Source organism: Pongo abelii, chromosome 16 (genome assembly GCF_028885655.2).
Source record: "Pongo abelii isolate AG06213 chromosome 16, NHGRI_mPonAbe1-v2.0_pri, whole genome shotgun sequence".
Taxonomy (NCBI): domain Eukaryota; kingdom Metazoa; phylum Chordata; class Mammalia; order Primates; family Hominidae; genus Pongo; species Pongo abelii.
The window spans coordinates 87313014-87337374 of NC_072001.2; the positions used below are offsets into that span (position 1 = coordinate 87313014).

The window sequence follows — 24361 nt, forward strand, 5'->3', positions numbered from 1 at the left end:
CCGAGGAGCTTCGCGCAGGTTCAGAACAGCTCAGCTGGTTGACGTTATCGAAGAGAGTCGCATTGGACTCAGGGAAGGCCTGCACAGGATCCGGTTGTTGCTGGGTCCGAGGGCGGTAGGGAGTGGAGAGAGGGCCGGGAATCGTTCAGCGGGGTCTGGGAGAACGACTTGCAGATTCACATCTCCTCCCCCCGCGGATGTCCTCCGGGGAATTGAGGCTTCCTTCCTCAGCTGCCCTTGTTTCTGTCTTTGCTCCCGCTGCCCCTTGTTGTATTTGGTTTCTTACTATTTATGTAGCCCCATTGCTTGCGGTTATAATGGCCACCACTTTATTGAGCATCTCGCAGCAGGCGCTCATAAGCGTCTGGCAATTCTTGGCCACTGCTAGAAGCCCAATCATTCTTTTACCACGGAAGGGATTTGAGAGCCTACATAATCCTGTACTCTAATATCCACATGGTACTCTTGGGGCTAGGAAGATAAAGTAGAAATTGAAATTGCCGTTATATTAGTTTTCTGAAGCTGCCATAACCAAGTACCTCACACTGGATAGCTTAAAACAACAGATATATTTTCTCGCTTTCTGGAGTCTGGAAGTCAGAAATCAAGATGTCAGTGGGGCCTTGCTTCTTCTGAGACTCTGGATAGAATCCTTCTTCCTGCCTCTTCCTAGCTTCTAGTGGGAGCCAGCAATCATTGGTGTTCTTTCGCTTGTAGCTGCATTACTCCATTCTCTTCCTTTGTTATCAAATGGTATACTCCCTGTGTGTCTCTGTCTCTGTGTCTTTTATAAGGACACCAGTCCTGTTAGGTAAAAGGCTCACCTTAATCCAGTATGACCTGATCATGACTAATCACATCTGCAATGACACTCTTTCCAAATAAGGTCACATTTTGAGGTTCCAGGAAATGAATTTTGGGGGCGACACTAACCAACCCAGTACAGCTGTTAAAGTTCTCAAGAAGTAGACAAACGAAGAGTTGACAAATAAATGTAGTACAAGTGGATTCAAATTTAGTTCAGTTTTATCTGAGTGTTCATAGACATTCGGGGTATCCCTTTAAAGGATGGGTAGGGGCCGGGCGTGGTGGCTCACGCCTGTAGTCCCAGCACTTTGGGAGGCCGAGGTGGGCGGATCAGTTGAGGTCAGGAGTTTGTGCCCAACCTGGCCAACGTGGCGAGACCCTGCCTCTACTAAAAATACAAAAATTAGCCGAGCGGGGTGACAGGTGCCTGTAGTCCCAGCTACTTGGGAGGCTGAGGCAGGAGAATCGCTTGATCCCAGGAGGTGGAGATTGCAGTGAGCTGAGATGGCACCATTGCACTCCAACCTGGGTGACAAGAGCGAAAATCCATCTCAAAAAAAAAAAAAATTAGTTACGAAAGATTCTCTCTACTTCTATCTTTTGAAAGAGACTATAGATACTTTGCATAATTTCTTCCTTAATGTTTCATAGAATTCACCAGTTAGACCATCTGGACCTGGTACTTTGTGTTTCTGAAAGTTATCAATTATTGATTCCATTTTAAAAATAAATATAGGCCTATTCAGATTGTTTCTTCTTGTGTGAGTTTTGCCAGATTGTGTCTTTCAAGAAATTGGTCCATTTCATTTAGGCTATCAAATTTATGAGCGTAGAGTTTTTTTCCTGTTTTTGTTTTTGGGCATAGAGTTTTTATCACCCTTTTAATCTTCACGGGATCTGTAGTGATGTTCCCCTCTTTGATTTCTAATATTAGTAATTTATGCCTTCTCAATTTTTTTTGTAGTTAGATTACTAGAAGTGTTTTGCTTTTATTGCTCTTTTTCAAGAACAAGCTTTTTGTTTTCAATGATTTTTCTCTATTTGCTGTTTTAAATTTCATTGATTTCTGCTCTAATTTTTATTATTTGTTTTCTTCTACTTACTTTGTATTTAATTAACTCTTCTTTTTCTGTTTTCCTAAAGTGAAAGCTAAAATTGATTTTAGATCTTTCGTTTTTTCTAATATGTGCATTCAATGGTGTTAATTTCCCTCTAATCACTGTTTTAACTGCTTCCCACAAATTTTGATTATATTTTCACTTTCATTTAATTCAAAATATTTTTAAATTTCTCTTGAAATTTCTTCTTTGGCTCATATGTAAATTAGAAGTATATTGTTTAATCTTCAAATATTTTGGGATTTCTAAGTTATTTTTCCATTATTGATTTCTAGTTAAATTCCATTGTTGTCTGAGAGCAGGCATTATATAATTTCTATTCTCCTAAGTGGGTTAAAGTGTATTTTATGGCCCAAAATGTAGTCTCTCCTGGTGAATGTTCCCTATGAGCTTAAGAAAAATGTGTATTTTGCTGTTGTTAAATGAAGTCGTTTACAGATGTCAATATTATTCAGTTGATTGATGGTGTTGAGTTCAACTGTGTCTTTACTGATTTTCTTCGGGCTGGATCTATTTCTGATAGCGATATGTTGAAATCTCCAACTATGACAATGGATTCATCTGTTTTTCTTTGCAGTTCTATCAGTTTTTACCTCACATATTTTGATATTATGTTGCTAGTCACATACACTTTAAGGACTGTTATGTCTTCTTGGAGAAATAACTTATTAATCATTACATAATGCTTTTCTTTATCCCTGATAACTCCTCTTTTTTTTTTTTTTTTTTTGTTTGATAGTGTCTTACTCTATTGTTCAGGCTCAGGCTGCAATGCAGTAGTGCAATCACAGCTCATGGCTCACTACAGCCTTGACTTCTGGGGTCTGGTGATCCCCCTACCTCAGCCTCCCAAGTAGCTGGCACCACAGGCGTGCACCACCATGCTCGGCTAATTTTTGTATTTTTAGTAGAGACAGGGTTTTGTCATGTTGCCCAGGCTGGTCTTGAACTCCTGAGCTCAAGTGACTCACCTGCCTTGTCTTCCCAAAGTGCTGAGATGACAGGCCTGACCCACTGTGGCCGACCTATCCCTGATAACTTTTCCTTCATTGAATTCTGTCTGCTCTGTCTGAAATTAATATAGCTATTCCTGCTTTCTTTCTTTCTTTCTTTTTTTTTTTTTTTGAGACGGAGTCTTGCTCTGTCACCCAGGCTGAAGTGCAGTGGCACAATCTCGGCTCACTGCAAGCTCCGCCTCCCAGGTTCACGCCATTCTCCTGCCTCAGCCTCCTGAGTAGCTGGGACTACAGGCACCCACCACCACGCCTGGCTAATTTTTTGTATTTTTAGTAGAGATGGGGTTTCACCGTGTTAGCCAGGATGGTCTCGATCTCCTGACCTCGTGATCTGCCCGCCTCGGCCTCCCAAAGTGCTGGGATTACAAGGCGTGAGCCACCGCACCTGGCCTCTTTTTTTTATTTATTTATTTATTTTTTTTACTTGACATGGACTGCCTGAACATCCCACTGCTTTCTTTTGATGAGTGTTAACATGGTATATCTTTCTCTTTTTTACACATTTCCTCTTAATCTATATTTGTCTTTAAAGTGTGTTATTTTGTACACAATGTATAGGTGGATCTTTTTTTTTTTTTAATTTACTCTGACAATCTTTGTCTTTTAGGTGCATTTAAACCACTGATATTCAATGTGGTTATTATTATTCTTTTTTGAGACAGTGTCTCACTCCCATTGCCCAGGCTGGAGTGCAGTGATATGATCTTGGCTCCCTGTACCTTTGACTTCCTGGGCTCAGGTGATTGCCACCTCAGCCTCCCAAATAGCTGGGACTACAGGCACACTAAGTCCCACTAATTTTTTGTATTTATTTAGTAGAGACAGGGTTTTGCCATGTGGTCCAGGCTGGTCTCAAACTCCTGGGCTCAAGTGATCCACTTGCCTTAGCCTCCCAAAGTGCTGAGATTACAGGCATGAGCCACCATGCCTGGCCTCACAGTGATATAGTTGAATTAATATCTGTCATATTTGTTACTGTGTTCTATTTGTTGCCCTTGTTCTTTTTTTTTTTTTTTTTGAGATGGAGTCTAGCTCTGTCGCCCAGACTGCAGTGCGGTGACATGATCTTGGCTCACTGCAACCTCCACCTCCTGGGTTCAAGCAATTCTCCTGTCTCAGCCTCCCGAATAGCTGGGATTACAGGCACGCACCACCACGCCTCGCTAATTTTTGTATTTTTAGTAGAGATGGGGTTTCGCCATGTTGTCCACGCTGGTCTCGAACTCCTAACCTCAGGTGATCCACCCACCTCAGCCTCCCAAAGTGCTGGGATTATAGGTGTGAGCCACCATGCCTGGCTGCCCTTGTTCTTTATAACTATTTTTGTCTTCTACTTTTTTTCTGCCTTTCGTGGCTTTTTTTTTTTTTTTTTTTTTGAGACAGAGTCTTGCTCTGTCGCCCAGGCTGGAGTGCAGTGGCCCAATCTTGGCTCACCGCAATCTCCACCTCCCAGGTTCAAGTGATTCTCCTGCCTCAGCCTCCCAAGTAGCTAGGACTACAGGCACACACCATGACACCCGGCTAATTTTTGTATGTTTAGTGGAGACAGGGTTTCGTCATGTTGGCCAGACTAGTCTCAAACTCCTGACCTCAGATGATCCACCTGCCTTGGCCTCCCAAAGTGCTGGGATTATGGGCGTGAACCACCATGCCTGGCCCCTTTTGTGGCTTTAACTGAGCCTTGTATGGAATCCCATTTTTATTCACTTGTTACCATATCACTTATACTTCTTTTTTTACTTTTTTTTTTTTTTTTTTTTTGAGACGGAGTCTTGCTCTGTCACCCAGGCTGGAGTGCAGTGGTGCAATCTCAGCTCACTGCAAGCTCCATCTACCGGGTTCATGCCATTCTCCTGCCTCAGCCTCCTGAGTAGCTGGGACTACAGGCACCCACCACCACGCCTGGCTAATTTTTTGTATTTTTAGTAGAGATGGGGTTTCACCGTGTTAGCCAGGATGGTCTCGATCTCCTGACCTCGTGAGCCGCTCGCCTCGGCCTCCCAAAGTGCTGGGATTACAGGTGTACTTTTTTTACTTTTTAAAGAAGTCGCCCTAGAGTTTGCAATGTACATTTACAGCTAATCCAAGCCCAATTTCAAATAACACTATACCACTTCTTGAACAGTGTTCCTTATAATAATGAAATAATCCTAATTCTTTCTTCCCATCCTTGTATCATTGCTGTCATTTGTATCACTTACAATATGTAAGCATACATAACCATACATATATAAGCACACATAAGCAAATATATTTGTTAATATTATTTTGCACAAACTATTATCTGTTAGATCAATTAAAAATAAGAAAAAGTTTTTATTTTACTTTCACTTACTACTTCTTTGGTGCCCTTTCTTTATGTGGATCCGAGTTTCTGACCTGTGTTATTTTCCTTCTCTCTAAATAAATTTTTTTTTTTTTTTTTTTTTTTTTTTTTTGAGATGGAGTCTCCGTCACCCAGGCTGGAGCGCAGTGGCATGATTTCAGCTTACTGGAACCTCCGCCTCCCAGGTTCAAGCAATTCTCCTGCCTCAGCCTGCCGAGTAACTGGGATTACAGGCATGAGCCACCACGCCTGGCTAATTTTTTTGTATTTTTAGTAGAGACGGGGTTTCACCATGTTGGCCAGGCCGGTCTTGAATTCTTGACCTATGGTGATCTGCCCCAGTTGGCCTCCCAAAGTGTTGGGATTACAGGCGTGAGCCACCATGCCCAACCTCTAAAGAATTCTTTTTTTTTTTTTTTTGAGACGGAGTCTCTCTCTGTCGCGCAGGCTGGAGTGCAGTGGCGCGATCTCAGCTCACTGCAAGCTCCGCCTCCCGGGTTCACGCTATTCTCCTGCCTCAGCCTCCGGAGTAGCTGGGATTACAGGTGCCCACCACCACGCCTGGCTACTTTTTTTTTGTATTTTCAGTAGAGGCGGGGTTTCACCGTGTTAGCTAGGATAGGATGGTCTTGATCTCCTGACCTCGTGATCCGCCTGTCTCGGCCTCCCAAAGTGCTGGGATTACAGGCATGAGCCACCGCGCCCGGCCTTTTTTTTTTTTTTTTTTTTTTTTTTGAGATGGAGTCTCACTCTGTCGCCCAGGGTCTAGAGGGCAGTGGCGCGGTCTTGGCTCACTGCAACCTCCACCTCCCAGGTTCAAGCGATTCTCCTGCCTCAGCCTCCTAGGTGGTTTGGATTACAGGCGCCTGCCACCATGCCTGGCTCATTTTTCGTATTTTTAATAGAGACGGGGTTTCAGCATGTTGGCCAGGCTGGTCTTGAACTCCTGACCTCAGATGATCCACCGGCCTCGGCCTCCCAAAGTGCTAAGATTACAGGCGTGAGCCACTGCACCTGGCCCCCTCTAGTTTCTTTCAGGATTTTTTTCTTTATCTTTGATTTCCTGTAGTTTGAAAATTATATGCCTGGTTGCAGTTTTCTGTTTTTGTTTTTTATATTTATCTGCTTAGTGTTCTCTGAGCTTCCTGGATCTGTAGTTTGGTATCTGACATTAATTTGGAGAAACTCTCAAGTCATTATTCTTTCAAACAATATGAATAATTTAATCTATTCCTTTCTTTTTTCTCCTTCTGGTATTCATAATATACATATGTTATATCTTCTGTAGTTGTTCCATAGTTTTTGGATAGTCTCTTCTGTTTTTTTGTTTTGTTTTGTTTTTTGTTTTTTGTTTTTTTGTCTTTGTTCTCTTTTATTGCCAGTTTGAAAGCTTCCTATTGGCTGGACATGGTGGCTTACGCCTGTAATCCCAACACTTTGAGAGGCCAAGGCAGGTGGATTGCCTGAGCTCAGGAGTTCAAGACCAGCCTGGGCAACACGGTGAAATCCCGTCTTTACTAAAATACAAAAAATTAACCGGGAGTGGCGGTGTATGCCTGTAGTCCCAGCCTGGGCAACATGGTGAAACCCCATCTCTACTAAAAATACAAAAAATTAGCCGGGCGTGGCATCATGCGCCTGTAGTCCCGGCTACTCGGGAAGCTGAGGCAGGAGAATTGCTTGAACCTGGGAGGTGGAGGTTGCAGTGAACTGAGATCACGCCACTTCACTCCAGCCCAGGCAATGAAGTGAGACTCCATCTCAAAAAAAAAAAGGTTTCTGTTGATATATCATCATATATCATATCTTTCCTCACCATGTCCAGTCTATTAGCCCATCGAAGACATTCTTCATTTTCTATTCACAGTGTTTTTTATCTCTTGCATTTTTTTGTTTTTATTTTATTTTGTTTATTTATTTATTTTGGAGATAGAACCTCATTCTGTTACCCAGGCTGGAATGCAGTGGCATGATCTTGGCTCACTGCAACCTGTTTCCTGGGTCTGGGTTCAAGAGATTCTCGTGCCTCAGCCTCACAAGAAGCTGGGACTATAGGCACGCACCACCACCCCCAGCTAATTTTTTTGTATTTTTAGTAGAGACAGGGTTTCGCCATGTTGCCCGGGCTGGTCTCGAACTCCTGAGCTCAGGCAATCTGCCCCACTTCAGCCTCCCAAAGTGTTAGGATTATAGGTGTAAGCCACTGCTCCCAGCGTCTTTTTGGTTCTATCTTAGGATTTCCATCTCTCTGTTTACACTGACCATCTGTTCTTGCATGCTGTCTACTTTACCCATTAAAGCTGTTAGTATATTAATCAAAGTTGTTTAAAATTTCTTGTCTAATAATTCCAACATTCCTGCTATGTCTGGTTCTGATGCTTGCTCTGTCTTTTCAAAATGTATGTTTTGCCTTTTAGTTTGCCTTGTAATTTTTTCTTCATAGCTGGACAGGATGTACCGGGTGAAAGGAACTGCTGCAAATAGGCCTTTAGTAATGTGGGGGTAAGGTGTGGGGAGAGGGAAAGTATTCCTCTATGAACCCTATGATTAGGTCTCAGTCTTTTAGTGAGCATGTGCTTCTGGAATGTGAACTTTACAAGTGCTTCTCAGTTTTTTTCTTCCCCCTTAGGTGGGACAAGATGGCCAGAGTGGGCTGGAGTTGGGCATTTTTCCCTTCTCCCAGGCCAGTTAGGCTCTGATAAAACTCCAGCAATTTAGGCTCTGATTAAATATTTCTCCTGAGGGCAGACTTTGTTAAGAACAGCATGCTTTGGCATGTTTCAAAATGGTTCTTTTTCTTCTTCTCCTGCTAGAAGTATGACAAGATTTTTCTCTAATATTTATTGTGAGAACCTGGTCAAACTCTTGGAGGTAAAACTCACAGAAGCTTGGGTTCTCCCTCCCCTGTTTCTGGTTTCTCCTGAAATTTTTGACTCTCAGACTTGTCTACACCTAGCCTCTGGCAATTCAATTACAGTTCATATTTTTCTGCCCTGGCATTGGTTCCTTTGGAGATTTCTGCTCTGGGTAGCTTGTGACTTTTGTACATATCTGTCTGCCTCTCCAATGTTGGGGATAGTGGTTTGCCCTGTGACCTCACTTTTCTTTTGGATTTAAGAAAAATTATGTCAGTTCGTTAAGCTTTTCTTTCTTTCTTTCTTTTTTTTTTTTTTTGAGACAAAGTCTTGCTCTGTTGCCCAGGGTGGAGTGCAGTGGTGTGATCTTACCCATCTTTATTTCACATTGGATGTATTCCTCAAATGTTTGAAGTGGGGGGGGGGTCTTGACTGTTTATATTTTTTAATGAAGTAATAAGTGGATTATGAATAAGTGGATTGTGTGGAACTTGTCTGCTGGCCAAGATGATGGGACAGGAATGCTGACATTTTACTGTAATGGGTAGAATGCAGGAGGTTTTCTATGGAGCCCTTAGATTTATTTACAGAATAACGTTTCAGTGTGATGTGTGAATGTATGGGAAGTTCTGGATGGTCTCTGTTCCTCCTATCACACCCTCACCCTGGGGGTAGATTCTTGGCTGTAAGGCATTCTGTATGCAGAAGTGGAAGGGAAGGAAAACTGTTTCATATGTGGAATCTTGGCCTTATATCTCATTCCTGTACTCAGTTGTCTCTGATATTTCCTGGTTCTGGACCCTCCTAGCATTCCGTAGTGTGAATTGTTTTTTCCTGGGCTTTATCTCCCACCCTCCGCAGTTTCTTCTGCTTCCCCCCCCATCAGTTATCATTCCTTCATCAGCTATCTTCCAAAATTTCTTTGAAATCTCTGATCTACTAATGATCTTTTCCCGATTCTCTTGTTTAGATATTTATGTTTCTTTTCCCATTCTCTTATTTATATCTTTATGTCTCTTTTTATTTCTTAAGTATGATTTTAATGAAATCGTAGGAGGATGAGATGATAAATCAAGTTTTCAGTTCTAACAAGGCAAAAGCAAGCTCATTAGGCATTCACTAGTTGGGCGCTGTGGCTCACACCTGTAATCTCAGCACTTTGGGAGGCCGAGGTAGGGCAGATTGCCTGAGCTCAGTAGTTCGAGACCAGCCTGGCCCGCATGGTGAAACCCCATCTCTACTAAAAATACAAAAATTAGCTAGGCGTGGTGGCTCATGCCTGTGATCCCAGCACTTTGGGAGGCCGAGGTAGGGCAGATTGCCTGAGCTCAGGAGTTCAAGACCAGCCTGGCCAAGATGGTGAAACCCCATCTCTACTAAAAATACAAAAATTAGCCACATGTGGTGTTGGGCGCCTGTAATCCCAGCTACTCGGGAGGCTGAGGCAGGGAGAATACTTGAACCCAGGAGGTGGAGGTTGCAGTGAGCCTAGATCGCACCACTGCGCTCCAGCCTGGGTGTCAGAGTGAGACTATCAAAAAAAAAAAAAAAAAAAAAGAGTTCACTGATTAAATTATGGTCTATTCATACAGTAGAATACTAGGCATTCATTTAAAATGATGCAAGCAGGCCGGGCGCAGAGGCTCACACCTGTAATCCCAGCACTTTGGGAGGCTGAGGCAGGTGGATCACCAGAGGTCAGGAGTTCGAGACCAGCCTGACCAACATGGAGAAACGCCATCTCTACTAAAAATACAAAATTAGCCAGGGGTGGTGACGCATGCCTGTAATCCCAGCTACTCGGGAGGCTGAGGCAGGAGAATTGCTTGAACCCCGGACGCAGAGGTTGCAGTGAGCCGAGATTGTGCCATTGCACTCTAGCCTGGGCAACAAAAGTGAAACTCTGTCTCAAAAAAATAAATAAAATAAAATGATGCGAGCAGCCGGGCACAGTGGCTCACACCTGTAATCCTAGCACTTTGGGAGGCCAAGGCAGGTGGATTGCCTGAGCTCAGAAGTTCGAGACCACTCTAGGGAACATGGTGAAACCTGGTATCTACTAAAAATACCAAAAATTAGCCGGGTGTGGCGTTGTGCATCTGTAATCCTAGCTACTTAGGAGGCTGAGATGGGAGACTTGCTTGAACCCGGGAAGCAGAGGTTGCAGTGAGCCGAGGTCACGCCATTGCACTCCAGCCTGGGTGACAGAGCAAGACTCCCTCTCAAAAAAAAAAAAAAAAAGGCCGGGCGCGGTGGCTCACATCTGTAATCCCAGCACTTTGGGAGGCTGAGGTGGGCAGATCACTTGAGGTCAGGAGTTTGAGACCAGCCTGGCCAACATGGAGAAACCCCATCCCTACTAAAAATACAAAAAATTAGCCAGGCATGGTGGCGCACACCTGTAATCCCAGCTACTTGGGAGGCCAAGGCAGGAAAATTGCTTGAACCCAGGAGGCAGAGGTTGTGGTGAGCTGAGATCACGCCATTGCACTCCAGCCTGGGCAACAAGAGTGAAACTCCATCTCAAAAATAAAAAAGATGGAAGCATGTATTTGTATTTTTAGCATCAATAACTAGGTAAGAGAAGTGCATTTTTAAAACCAATGAGTTATAAAAATACAAATTAGATATATATACATGACTAAGGGTTAGGGGGGTCCAGTTGTAACAATGGCAAGTTCTAAGAGATGAAATCCTAAGTTCTTTGTTTTTACTTCTATCGACATGTCTGTGTCTTCTTGACTCTTTTATAAGTAGCATGTTTTTAATAATCAGAATATATATAAATCTATTGTTGAAGTAATATAATGACTAGCCTTGTACATACAATTTTGCATACATCTTGACTTCCTTAGAATTAGTACCCAGGTTTAGTTTATTTAGTTAAAAGAATAAATTTTTTTGAAACTTTACATACCTATTTTCAAATTTCCTCTTCAGAAGAAGTGCAAATACGTATTTACCAGCAGTGTTGGACAATGCCACTTCCCTAGGCCCCCACTGGAACTTTTTAAATCCTTAGCCAGTTTGATCAGTTAACACCTGTGGTTGCTTCTGACGAGTCATGTCTCATGTGATCAGCATTCAAGAAATTACTCCTTTCAAACTGGCTGTCCATGTTCTCCAAAGTTTTGTTTTTAGCTCTTTCTATTGTGAACATTTATTGTCTGTCTGGTTTATCTTCTTATAAGCAGTTATCAAAAGAATCAGTTTAATTAATATTTGAAGTACTTCTATACCCAGTCCATAAAAGTGTGACAACTCCTGAACTCAGTTAATCAGGTTTCAAAGTGATTTTTCCTGTGGTTGAGACAATATAGGGAGGGAATTAGGATTTGGGGATTTACAGTCAGACTGCCTGGGCTCAAATCCTAGCTCTGTGACAACTTACTGATTATAACCTTAGTGTAGTTAATGAACTAGACCCAGTTCCCTCAGCTATATAATGAGGACTAAGTCAACCTCTGCATATAAAAACATGACACAGTGCTGGGACATAACTCTCAAAGGGATACTGCTGAATAGGTGCAATGCTATGCAATGAATTGTGACCCCCCAAATTCATGTGTCGAAGCCCTAAGCCCCAATATGATGGTATATGAAGATGAAACCTTTGGGAGGTCATTATGGTTAGATGAGATCATAAAGGTGGGGTCTCATAATAGTTTTAGTGCCCTTAAGAGACACCAGAAAACTTGCTTCTCTCTCTCTCTCCCTGCCATGCAAGCACACAGCAAGAAGGAGTCCATCAGCAAACTGGGAAGAGGACCCTCACCAGGAACCACATCTGCCAGCACCTTGATCTTGAACTTCTCAGCCTCCAGAACAGTGAGAAATGAATGTCTGTCATTTAAGACACCCAGTACATGGTACTTTGTTATAGCAGTCTAAGCTAACTAAGATGTACAATTTTGTTATTAGCATTCTTCGTGGGGCCTGAGAGTCTTATGAGAAATAAAAAGGGGGTAATAATAATAGACCATGACAGATGGGTTAGAAATGCAGGTGAAAGTAATAAATACAGAGTGACTGACATCGATGCTTTTTATATATCTATCGGTGTTTGCCCTCTAGCGTGTTTCTCTGGCAACTGTTCTCCCTAGCAACAAAAACCTGGTCTGCCTGAATTTGGTGCTAATTTTGCAGAAGATTATGGAGTGAGGTTTCTATATGAGGCTGAGTCATCCTGACTGTAAAATGGAGGTCCTGGAGTATGTATTCTTTTTTTTTTTTTTTTTTTGAGACGGAGTCTTGCTCTGTCTCCCAGGCTGGAGTGCAGTGGCATGATCTCAGATCACTGCAAGATCCGCCTGCCGGGTTCACACCATTCTCCCGCCTCAGCCTCCTGAGTAGCTGGGACTACAGGCACCTGCCACCACACCCGGCTAATTTTGTTTTTGTATGTTTAGTAGAGACGGGGTTTCACCACGTTAGCCAGGATGGCCTCAATCTCCTGACCACGTGAGCCGCCCGCCTCAGCCTCCCAACGTGCTGGGATGACAGGCGTGAGCCACCGCTCCCGGCCGGTCCTGAACTATGTATTCTGTGGCTTTCCTTCTAGATGCTATTTACTGTGTAGGGATTCACCTAATGGATGAGAAAGCTGGAATCTGTATGTATTTTGTAAAAGTTGAATTCTAAATGATTCATTTTTTCTATTGGAATTCTGAGGAAATTTTTTATCTTCACTATAATCATTATAATGTAAGTTTTTCTTTTCTTTTTATTTTTTTTTTGAGACAGAGTTTCACTCTTGTTGCCCAGGCTGGAGTACATGGCACGATCTCAGCTCACCGCAACCTCGGCCTCCCGAGTTCAAGCGATTCTCCTGCCTCAGTCTTCCTGAGTCTTGGGATTACAGGCGCACGCCACCACACCCGGCTAATTTTGTATTTTTAGTAGAGATGGGGTTTCTCCATGTTGGTCAGGCTGGTCTCAAACTCCCGATGTCGAGTGATCCACCCATCTCAGCCTCCTAAAGTGCTGGGATTACAGGCGTGAGCCACCGCACCTGGCATAAGTTTTTCTTATCTTTCCAAGAAGACTTGCTGGTTTGTAGAGTTTTCCTTTTGTGTAAAAATACTCCTTTGTTACTAAATCAGAATTAAAGTATTATAAAATTTTCTACCCACAACACCATTAAGTTAACACCAACTACTTTAAGGTTCATCTGTTCATTTTATACGTGAACAATTTTATTCACTTGTTTATTCATTCAACATTATTTTTAAAACTTATTTTAATATTGCTACTCACTTGTAATACTCATGTAATATTCCATAGAACCCCACTGTCTCTGACAGGCACATAATAAGTGCACATGTCATATCTCTGACATAACTTGTGTGGCTAGTGAATGCCAGGCAGACCTCTCAAACCAGTGCCCAACAGAGCAGGTAGTTTATCTACCAAAAGATGAGGTCCAGCCTTCAGCATTTTTAGGTTAAGAAGCTCAAGATTTGTAGTATTTAGATATTTTATTTTGATACATTGATTTAAATTAACCAATTTGACAAGAAAGGCTTGAAACTTCTAGAATATAAATGAAATAAGTTATTAATAAATATAACTAGAAGGGAGAGGAGATTTGGAATATATGAACATCTTTTTTAAATTTAATTTTTAGTTGACAAATATTAGTATTTGAACTTTTTTTTCTTTTTGAGATGGGGTCTCGCTCTTTCGCCCGGGCTGGAGTGCAGTGGCATGATCTCGGCTCACTGCAAGCTCCGCCTCCCGGGTTCATGCCATTCTCCTGCCTCAGTCTCCCAAGTAGCTGAGACTACAGGCGCCCACCACCACGCCCAGCTAATTTTTTGTGTGTTTGTAGTAGAGACGGGGTTTAACCCTGTTAGCCAGGATGGTCTCAATCTCCTGACCTTGTGATCCGCCCCCTCAGCCTCCCAAAGTGCTAGGATTACAGGCATGAGCCACTGTGCCTGGCCTAGTATTTGAACATCTTAATGGATTCATTTTCCTCTGCAAAGAAAATCTACTTGGAACTTTGGGTAACTAGATGACCGTTCACTTATAACCCAGGGAAGGAGTTAAATCATTTTTAACACAGACCATCAGTAACTTTAACATACAAATTAACCTGCTATGAAGACTATTGATCAGAGTTATTTCTGGAGGTACCCTATCCCTCTGCTCTCTGAGATGTGCCCTGGGATTCTTTTGTACTGAGACAGGGTCTCTGTCACCCAGGCTGGAGTGCAGTGGCATGATCATAGTACACTGCAGCCTCAACCTCTCTGGTTCAAGTAACCCTCCCACCTCAGCCTCCTGAGCAGCTAGGACCACAGATATGTACCACCACACCAGGCTAATTTTATTTTTTATGTTTTTTGTGGAGATGGAGGGGTGGGTCTCACTATGTTGTTGAGGCTGGTCTCAAACTCCTGGGCTCAAGCAATCCTCCTACCTCAGCCTCTCATACTGGGATTACAGGCATGAGCCACCACATCTGGCCTACCTTGGTATTCTTTTTTTTTTTTTTTTTTGAGACAGGAGTCTTTCTTTGTCACCCAGGCTGGAGTGCAGTGGTGCGATCTCACCTCACTGCAACCTCTGCCTCCTGGGTTCAAACGATTCTCCTGCCTCAGCCTCCTGAGTGTCTGGGACTACAGGCATGCACCACCATCCCTGGCTAATTTTTTGTATTTTTAGTAGAGACAGGGTTTCACCATGTTGGCCAGGCTGGTCTTGAACTCCTGGCCTCAAGTGATCTGCCCGCCTTGGCCTCCCAAAGTGCAGGGATTACAGGCATAAGCCACCGCATCTGGCCTGCACTGGGATTCTTAACTGGATCCTGGGCTGATTGTTTTTCCCACAGTAGCAATGGGGTGGGAACTTATTAGCAGATAGACTAAAGAAAATTATCACCTGGAACGTGTGCAAATGAGAATTTAGCAAATGTGAGATCTTCTTTCCCAAGAATGCCTTTAAGAGGCTCCAGACTAAGAGCAGAAGCAGAGTGGAAACAGGACTGATATCAAAGGGGTAATTGAAAGACAGTCTATCAAACCACTTTGTGCCAGTTGATGCTGTGACTCTCCCTACTCCAATCTTATATATAAAGTGGCTAGCTGCAGCAGTATTAAAGGAAAACTAAACTAAAAACCAAAATTGAAGGAGTCACTCTTCCCTAAAGAAAATGATCTGCCTTGGGAACAATCCAGTTTCCAGTGTAGGTAAGCTCTTCTCATTTTGGCAGTTAGAAGGGCCCTCCTTTCTGCCTTCTGCCTATGTACCCTAAAAAGAAGCCTCCCAGGTGACACATCCACCATATATATACAAAGTTCACATGATCCCTCCTATTCCAGAGAGAAGTCAGCTATGAAAATTGAACCCACAGCAGCAGATGAAACTCCAGCAGCTACCTAGTCATTTATTTATTTATTTTTAGAGACGGGGTTTCGTTCTGTCACGCAGGCTAGAACACAGTAGCATGATCATAGCTCACTGCAGCCTCAAACTCCTGGGCTCGAGCAATCCTCCTGCCTCAGCCTGCTGAGTAGCTGGGACTATAGGTGCGTACCACCATGCCCAGCTAATTTTTTTTTTTTTTTTTTAAAGACAGAGACTCCCTCTGTCACCCAGGCTGGAGTGCAGTGGCACAATCCCGCCTCACTGCAACCTCTGCCTCCCAGGTTCAGGCGATTCTCCTGTCTCAGCCTCCTGAGTAGCTGGGATTACAGGCACATGCCATCACACCCAGCTAATTTTTGTATTTTTAGCAGAGGCAAGGTTTCACCATGTTGGCCAGGCTGGTCTCAAACTCCTGACCTCAGGTCATCCACCCACCTCAGCCTCCCAGAGTGTTGGGATTACAGGCATGAGCCACTGCGCCTGGCCCCAGCTAATTTATTTGTTGAGACGAGGTCTCACTATGTTGGCCAGGCTGGTCTCAAACTCTTGGCCTCAAGCAATCCTCCTAACTGGGCCTGTCGAAGTGTTAAGATTACAGGCATGAGCCATTGCGCCTGGCCCTAGTCCTTTGTTTTTATGCAAATCTTCGTAAATGTTCAACCCAGATTTACTAGACATTTGAAGAAAACTAACAGCAAGTAATAAAAGGGCCTTACTGAACAAAGAGAGCTGTTCCCAGGGATTACAACTTATACAAGAAATAGAGAAAACTTTGGAAAAAAATTTATGTAACTATGTATACTAAAAAAATTAGTATCTATGAAGAGATTTGAGGATATTGCATCATAAGTCAAGAATAGGTTGCTATGGAAAAGGAACAATGCAAATAAGAGAACTCTTAGAAATTAAAAACAATTGTCAAAATAAAAATTTAATAGTATTGGGATAAGAAACAAAAATATCCTTCCCCAAAAGATAATTGGAAAAAATTATGTTAGTCTAGGATATCTGCTAACTACCTAATAGAAGTTAAGAAAAAAAATCAGGAAAAAAATGGAAGCAAAGAAATACTAGGAGAACAAATAGTTCCGGTAACTTAGAGATACATGTCTTTACATTGAAAATGTACCAAGCATAGTAAATTTTAAACACATATATATACACACATATCTGTACACACAGCAAATTTACACACACACACACGTACATACACAGAAACCTGTTACCGGAAAGGAGTCCTGATCCAGACCCCAAGAGTGGGTTCTTGGATCTTGCCCAAGAAAGAATTCAGGACCAGTCCATAGAGTAAAGTGAAAGTGAGTTTATTAAGAAGCAAAGGAATAAAAGTTGGCTACTCCAGAGGCAGAGCAGCAGCTTGGGCTGCCCCACTAAGGATACTTACAGTTACGTCTTCATTATATGCTAAACAAGGGGCAGATTATTCACAAGTTTTCCAGGAAAGGAATTCAGTACTTTAGAAAGCACTAAAACTAACTTTAGAAAGTTAGTTTCCCAGAAGTAAGCGTTCCTCCCCCTTTTAGACCATATAGGGTAACTCCCTGACATTGGCATGATATTTGTAAACTGTCATGGTGCTGGTGGGAGTGTCTCCAAGCATGTTAATATGAACTGTGAGGACGACCAGAGGTCACTCTCGTCACCATCTTGGTTTTGGTGGGTTTAGTCAGCTTCTTTACTGCAACTTGTTTTATCAGCAAGGTCTTTATGACCAGTATCTTTGCTGACCTCCTGTCTCATCCTGTGACTTAGAATGCCTAACCTCCTGGAAGTGCAGCCCAGTAGGTCTCAGCACCTATTCAAGATGGAGTTGCTCTGGTTCAAATGCCTATGACAAATCCTTCAAGATTTTGGAATAATAAAGATTAAAGGAAGAGCCTAAAATTTTCCAGAGAAGGAAAACAGAGGTTACCTAAACAAGAATGAGAATTGGATTGGCATCTGTTTTGTCATCAGCAAAAAGGTACTCAAGAAGATATTGAAGCAGTACCTTCAAAGTCAGAACAGAAAGTTGTTTGAATCTATAATTCTATACCAGACAAATACATGAAAGAGTAAAATAGATATTTCAGAGATGCAAGAACTCACATTTATTTCACGTCTACATTTTTCTGAAAAAAAATTTAAGGATATACATTGGAGAGAATGAAACGTGAAACGACCCAACCTAGGAATGCAATGAAAAGAAATTCCAGGATGTTATCTTTGCAGGAAGCCTAGGAAATAATGGATCCTCATTTGAGCAGGATTCCAGAGGGTCAGCAAATGCATTGAAACAAAAAGTAGATTCCAGTTAACAAATAGTTAAGATTAAGAAGCTAGATGATCATCACCAAAAAAGGTAACAGAGTATGTTTCATTTTCTCAAATAAAGAGGTTAATAAAAACACCAAGGAAAGCATAGTTTTATAAGAACATGATAGTCCACATACAAAAATTAGGCCAGGCACAGTGGCTCACCCCTGTAATCCCAGCACTTTGGGAGGCCAAGGTAGGTGGATCACTTAAGGTCAGGAGTTCGAGACCAGCCTGGCCAAGATGGTGAAACACCGTCTCTACTAAAATACAAAAATTAGCCGGGTGTGATGGCAGGCACCTCTAATCCAAAAAAACAAAAAAACAAAACAAAAACTTCTCTAGGAGATATTATTTTTTTAAATTTAGTTTTAATTATCTGTAGAATTTTGTGTGATGTGAGATAGGGACCTTTATGTGGTGTGAGATAGGGACCCAGTTTTATTTTTCACTTTGATCTGATAATCAGTAGTCTCAGATCTAGTCATTAAATGACTATTCCTTTCCCCTCTGATCTCCAGTGCCCCCTCTGTCATATCAAGCTTGCATATGTGTGAATCTGTTTCTAGGACCTCTAATTTGTTCTATCAATCATTTTGTTTAATTTTGAACCAATACCAGAGTATCATAATTACTATAGCTTTGTCATAATGATACAGGAGGTAGAAAGAAATTACTTAGGCAGATAGTGAGGTCAACAGAGTCTTCAGCAGAGCTTCCAGTCTAACAAAAAGCCCAAGAATCTTTTTTTTTTTTTTTTTTTTTTTGAGACGGAGTCTCGCTCTGTCGCCCAGGCTGGAGTGCAGTGGCGCAATCTTGGCTCACTGCAAGCTCCACCTGCTGGGTTCACGCCATTCTCCTGCCTAAGCCTCCTGAGTAGCTGGGACTACAGGCGCCCACCACCACGCCTGGCTAATTTTTGTATATTTAGTAGAGACGGGGTTTCTCCTTGTTAGTCAGGATGGTCTCAATCTCCTGATCTCGTGATCCACCCGCCTTGGCCTCCCAAAGTGCTGGGATTACAGGCGTGAGCCACCGCGCCCAGCCAAGAATCATTTTTTTCCTAACAAAGAGCAGCCTGACAAATCAAGCTGCAAACATAAATAAGGAAGCTAGAGGCTTGCATGGAGGAATGCCTACAGTTGTGCCAATAGAAAAGGGCTACCTGGGGGCCAGGCGTGTCCACCATCGAGGTTCCATCTTCCCTTTTTTTTGTTACCATGTGTACAGTAATAGATAAATGGGCAACATGGCACAGCTTAGGCAGAGAACCAGCCAGCATAATAGAAGATTAGGGTGGGGGCTACCAGAAATTCGTGCCCTATGCAAATGGCACACCTGGTATAACCAGTTTTTTGCACCCTACGTAAATCAGACACCGCCTATTCACCAGCTCATCTATAAAACCCCCTGCATTTCACCGCAGAACTGGAACCTATTTTACCAGGACCCCTCTCTGCAGCAGAGAGCTCTTCTCTTTCTTTCGCCTATTAAACTTCCACTCTTAACCTCATTCTTTGTGTGTCCTTGTTCTTGTTCTCTGTGGCCGTGGGACAACGAACCTTGGGTGTTACTCCAGACAACAAGGCTGTTTCAATAAGACTGGATAGTTGATAGAATAAATCCTCCCACCTTACTCTTCAAGAGTGTCTTGGCCACTCTTGGCCCTTTGCTCTTTTATTTGCATGTTAGAATCTATCAAGTTCCTGGCCGGGCACAGTGGCTGACGCCTCCCCGGTTCAAGCAGTTCTCCTGCCTCAGCCTCCCTAGTAGCTTTACAGGCGCCCGCCACCACACCCGGCTAATTTTTATATTTTTAGTAGTGACAGGCTTTCACTATGTTGGCCAGATTGGTCTTGAACTCCTGACCTCATGATCCACCTGCCTTGGCCTCCCAAAGTGTTGGGATTACAGGTGTGAGCCACCGCACCTGGCCAGCTGTTTTTAAACATAGGGTTGTTATCATTTGGCAGGAGAACAGCAGGTGCAGCATATAGGCCACATCCTCACTCCCATGATAACAAGCCACTTCAGCCCCCGATTGACTGCTGGTCAGGTCTCGGTTCCAGCCAATCCTTCACGGTGTAGCCAATTGGAGGCCTCTACAGGGCACCAAGGGGTGTTGCTAGGTTCCTTTAGCTTAATAAAAACCCTAATTGAGGAGGCTCTTGAGCCACTTGCTGGAGCCCACTCCCACTCTGCGAATTGTCTTTAATAAACCTGTGCTTTTGCTCTTTCCTTGCTCCGTTCTTTTGTTACTTTGTTCAATTCTTTTTTTTTTTTTTTTTTTGAGACGGAGTCTTGCTCTGTCACCTGGGCTGGAGTGCAGTGGCACGATCTTGGCTCACTGCAGCTTCTGCCCCCTAAGGTTCCAGCGATTCTCCTGCCTCAGCCTCCTGGGTAGCTGGGATTACAGGCGCACGCCACCATGCCTGGCTAATTTTTGTATTTTTAGTAGAGATGGGGTTTCATCATGTTGGCCAGGCTGGTCTCAAACTCCTGACCTCAGATGATCCACCCACCTCGGCCTCCCAAAGTGCTGGGATTACAGGTGTGAGTCACTGTGCCCAGCCTTGTTCAATTCTTTGTTCAACACACCAAGAACCTCAACAACTCTATCCAGTAACAATACCTTTTCCACTCAAATCCCCAAACATTATAAATGTGAGTGTTCAGATGTTCCCATACTTGTGTGAGAAGATCCAGGATAGTGATCAGTTCTCTATTTTTCCCGTTGGGACCTCAAACCCACAAATAAAAGCACATGTGGGAATTCCATAGAAGATCACTAAAGGTTCTCCCAAGTTCAACACAGATGAACAAATCCATTTGGACATATATACATTCATGGTTACATACAAAGGAAAATGCATTCTCTTTTGAAGAGGCCAGATGATGGTAATAATCTGTGATACGATGCAACTTTAGAGGAAAATTTGTTCTTAATTGCTTAGTCCCTGTTGCTTGGTTGGGAAGGGAGTCATCTGCAGCATTCCCCTGGAGGCAGGAATCAACTATGGAATCAACAGTCAAGAACAGAGGGATAGACAGGTAGGTCCTCTATGCTTTTCCTAGGCTCTAGGAAGCATCAGTAAGTGAAAAACCACAGTTTTGTCTGGATGCTATGAGAGAAGTCCTGTGTTACTATTGGGGAAGATTGATATGATAATGGCAAGAAAGATAGTGGTGATGACCTTCCTGATTTGAAGACCTCTACATGTATTCTCTCAGAATGGTCCTAAAGAGAGGTAAGAAATGAGGCTTTATGAGAACCTGTCAGGACTGAAACTTCATGAAGACGTGTGTCCTGCTCTCTCCACAGCCCCATCAGCCAAACAGACTGAAGTTCCTCTGTGTTGTTACCCACAGGGTTCAACTGCAGAACAGCTGAGTTGTGTGCCCTTTGAACCTTAAAGTTAAGACCCTTAACAGTCATTCTAAAATGGTTGTCTGTGCTCTTCTTTTGAGAGGATCAAATAAATCAATATTATAGCACTTTGAAAGAGTCTAAAATGGTGTTATTTACCAGTGAACGTGAATCAAGAACTAGAGTGGAAGAAACCTTAATCCTTAACCTACTTAAGTTAGGAAGGGAGATCGGAAAGGATGGCTAGGAACAACCCAACTCAAAGGATACTCAAGGGTCAATCACTCTTTTATGTCCCTTCTTTTGTCAGTCACCTCAATCACTCTTTTATGTCCTCTTCTTTTTGTTCTTCCCACCACTGCCTTAATGAACACATTCATCATTTAATTATGCATTTGCCCTCATCCAGCAACCCTAAAAAAACTTGCTTTCTCTATTTCCAGTTTATCTTTTATACTGGCCCCTCGTTATTCTTTCAAACATATCTAGGCCAGGCGCAGTGGCTCATGCCTGTAATCTTAGCACTTTGGGAGGCCAAGGTGGGCGGATCACCTGAGGTTAGGAGTTTGAGACCAGCCTGGCCAACATGGTCTCTACAAAAATACAAAAAAATTAGCTGGCCATGATGGTGGGTGCCTGTAATCCCAGTTACTCGGGAGGCTGAGGCAGGAGGATCGCTTGAACCTGGGAGCTGGAGGTTGCAGTGAGCCGAGATTGTGCCATTGCACTCCAGCCTGGGCGACAGAGTTGAGACTCCATCTCAAAACAAAAACAAAAACAAAAACAAAACAAACAAACAAACAAAATATATATATTTAATTAAACAATTTCTATGGCTTAGACACCTTTATTGGCTCCTTAGGGAACTGCAGGATGGATTAAGTTATCTCCGTGGTATATAAAGTCCCTTCCACTCAGATTTCAACCTTATTAAATGTTCTGTAAGAATCAAGTATTAACATATAATGGATGCAATCAATAGAGACAAAGCCACATACAAGAAACAATACCTGATTATTAGCTAATCAAGTCTATAAATATCATGAATGGAGGCCAATAACACAAGCTCTAGGGTAACTACCTAGCAGAGCTGGGGACCTTGGGCAGTTGCTTAGCCTTTCTTAATAGGGTCTTCATCTGTAAAATGGGGATACTTTTAGCAGATGATTTTCCACACTACACTCAAACTCACAGAGTAAAAATAAAAATCTCTTTTCCAATAGTTAAGCCCCACACAGCTGAATCAACAATGCCATGTCTCGACATATTGGCTCCTGAGGCAAATAAAAAAATGTGTGCCCCATACACTTTGTAATATATTCTTAAATGGTTGCTTTTTTCAGAATGCTAAAGTGGTTGAAAAAATAGAAAAACTGAAAAGTGTATTAAAACTCACAATGTTATTTAACTATTTTATTTATACCAAAATAGAATAATGTATTACAGTTTTAGGTAAAAATTATTTAAGTTTCTCCCTGGCTGGTGCCAGACCACACTCGACGTTGTCTCATCATTCCCCCGACAGATCACAATGGAAGCAGAAATCACCTTGCTCATTGTTGACAATAGCTTTGCCATGTGCAAGTCTGCCTTTGCTGGGGACAATGCCCTCAAGTCATGTTCCTCTCCATTGTCAGGCACCCCTGGCACCAGGGCATGATGGTGGGCAGGGGCTACGACTCCTATGTGGGCGATGAGGCCCAGAGCAAGCAGCATGCTGACCCTGAAGCACCCCATGGAGCAGGGCTCGTCACCAACTGGGACCACATGGGGAAGATCTAGCACGATACCTTCCGCAACGGGCTGCACATGGCCCCTAAGGAGCAACTGGTGCTGCTGACCGAGGCCCCTGAGCCCCAAGGCCAACAGAGAGAAGATGATTCAGATCATGTTTGGGGCCTTCAACACCCCAGTCAACTACAGGGCCATTCAGGTCACCCTGTCCCTGCATGCCTCTGTCAGTGCCATTGGCACCATGGGGGACTCAGGTGATGGGGTCACCCACACTTGCCCATCTCCAAGGATACCGCCACCCTCCCCCAGTCATCCTGTGTTTGGCCCTGGCTGGCCGGGACCTGGCCGGCTACGTGGTGAAGATCCTCGTGGGGCCTGCTACAGCTTAATCACCACAGTGAACTGGGGGATTGTGCGTGACATCCAGGAAAAGCTGTGCTGTGTTGCCTTGGACTTGCAGCAGGAGATCCCACTGCCGTGTCCTCTTCCTTCCTGGAGAAGAGCTACGAGCTGTCCCACAGCCTGGTGGTCACCATCAGCAATGAGTGGTTCTGGTGTCCAGAGGCGCTGTCTCAGCCCTCCTTCCTGGGCATGGAATCTTGCTGCATCCAGGAGACCACCTTGAGCTCCATCATGAAGTGTGATGTGGATATCTGCAAGGACCTGTACACCAATGTGGTGCTGTCTGGCAGCATTGCCATGCACCCAAGCGTCACACACAGGATGTAGAAGGAGATCACTGCCCCGGCACCAGGACCATGAAGATCAAGATCATGGCTGTCTCTGAGCACAAGTATTCCATGTGGATCAGCAGCTCCATCCTGGCCTCACTGTCCACCTTCCAGCCAATGTGGATCAGCAAGCGGGGGTGCCACCAGTCAGGCCCCTCCACTGTTCACCGCAAATGCTTCTAAATGGACTGTGATGAGATATGTAGCCTGTGCTGCCTGAGTGAATTCAGAAGTACAAATTTGTCCCTGGAAAATGTATACATCTCATGCTAGCCTTAGGAAACTGGAATAAGCCTTTGAAAAGAAATTTGTCAGGCTGGGTGCGGTGGTTCATGCCTGTAATCCCAGCACTTTTGGAGGCCCAGGCGGGCGGATCACCTGAAGTTGGGAGTTTGAGACCAGCCTGACCAACATGGAGAAACCCCGTCTCTACTAAAAATACAAAATTAGCCGAGCATGGTGGCACATGCCTGTGATCCCAGCTACTCGGGAGGCTGAGGCAGGAGAATCGCTTAAACCTGGGAGGCGGAGGTGAGCTGAGATCGCGTCATTGCACTCCAGCCTGGGCAACAAGAGTGAAACTCCATCTCAAAAAAAAAAAAAAAAAAGAAAAGAAAAGAAATTTGTCCTTGAAGCTTGGATCTGATGTCAGCACTGGACTGTAGGATTTGTTGCTGATTTTGACCTTGTATTGAAGTTAAATGTTTCCTTAGTATTTAATAC

At 43.4% G+C, this 24361-nt stretch overlaps 1 long non-coding RNA gene across 1 annotated transcript; it reads left to right on the forward strand.

Annotated features, from left to right (window-relative positions):
- The first annotated feature begins 4 nt into the window (after nucleotides 1-4).
- LOC112129072 (uncharacterized) lies at nucleotides 5-14598 on the forward strand. The gene is made up of 3 exons (XR_002911493.3): nucleotides 5-115; nucleotides 11850-11991; nucleotides 12866-14598. It is a non-coding gene; the product is annotated as an uncharacterized LOC112129072 (long non-coding RNA).
- The last annotated feature ends 9763 nt before the right edge of the window (nucleotides 14599-24361 follow it).